The sequence below is a fragment of the Morone saxatilis genome, unplaced genomic scaffold (genome assembly GCF_004916995.1).
Source record: "Morone saxatilis isolate NCDOM2014 unplaced genomic scaffold, NCSU_SB_2.0 Contig2, whole genome shotgun sequence".
Lineage (NCBI taxonomy): Eukaryota > Metazoa > Chordata > Actinopteri > Moronidae > Morone > Morone saxatilis.
In genome coordinates, this window is record NW_023339762.1 from 27074443 (window position 1) to 27075889 (window position 1447).

The following is a 1447-nucleotide window of genomic DNA, read 5'->3' on the forward strand; positions in this document are numbered from 1 at the left end:
TCTGGGCTGGTGGGGTCTGGGCTTGGTGGTCTGATGTCAACCAAGGCTCACTTCTGTTGCCAGTAGGGGGCGGTGACAGAATATCGGCATGTCGATGTGTTCAGGGCGCGATTCATTATCAGATGATGGAGTCCTGGCGGCTGAGCCACATGCGTCTTTAGGAACACAGCAGATCAGTTCTTACGAGGAGTTTGTTAAATGGCTTCCTGTTGGGTTTTTGGGGGCACGCGTCCAAGAGGCTTTTTTTTTTTAAAGAGTCATACATGTGAGACTGTAGAATACGGTACAGTCTGTTTCATGTTGAATAGATAATTAGAGCGACAGATTTTATTGGCGGGCCGATATTATCCGGCGATATTCCCCTCCAGCCCAGACCCCTCCAGTCCAGACCCCTACCAGTCCAGACCCCTCCAGTCCAGACCCCTACCAGTCCAGACCACCAGCCCAGACCCCTCCAGTCCAGCCCCCTCCAGTCCAGCCTGGTGGCTGACTGCAGTACAGACTCGGACCTCGATCACTCTGAATGGAGGAAGTGTTTATCTGTGGACGGTGTCAGCACGCAGACGCGGCGGCCGGAAGATGAGTCATTGTGTCGGAAACATGAAGGAGGTGAGACAGATACAGATGGTGAGATATGGGTTTTATTTTCACTTTTACAGTTTATACCTCAGAAACAGAAAAGGATTCAATAGTTAGATGAAGATATATAGAATATATATATTTATATTTCTGTCTGAGAGATGCAGTGAGTTGAGTACCGAACATTGTTTCCTGCACAAAACTCACTTCCTTGTTTCTAGTTGTGAAGATGTAGACATCACATTTACCTCACTTTACCTACTCACTGGAACAAGTTGCCTCCTATTTTTAATAAATTATACAAAAATAACTGCTAACAGGAGCAGCTCAGTCTGTGAATGGAGACTATCTGACTGAAAACACTGTAGTTCACAGCGGTGTCAGACTTTAACTTCTCTTTTAAAACTTTTTGAATAATAAAACTAAATGACGTTTGATGATAAAGTTTGTTGTTTTTAACTATTTTCCTCAAGTGTTCTTTATTCAGGAGTCAAAGATTCATTCATTCATTCATTCACTCAGACTGCTGTTCCACAGTCAGTAAATATCCCTGACTGTTGTTTGGCAGCTTTCATCCAACAAGCATTGACCTTTAAAAACACATTATTTTCATTATCAAGCCTTAAAGCTCGTCTCTTCAAACAGAGAAACTTATACTTTATTTCAGCCTCAACTAAACCATGAAATGTCATTTTATTTATCATGTTACAAATCAACATCAAATCCTCACAGACGCTGGAACAAGTCTTTGTGTTGGATTATTTTCCTCTTAAACAATGAATCAATCAATTGAAGCAGTTCCACCTTAACAATCACTGCTTCTCCCACGCTGTTGGACAGACAGAGGACGTCTGCGAGCCGAGCTGCT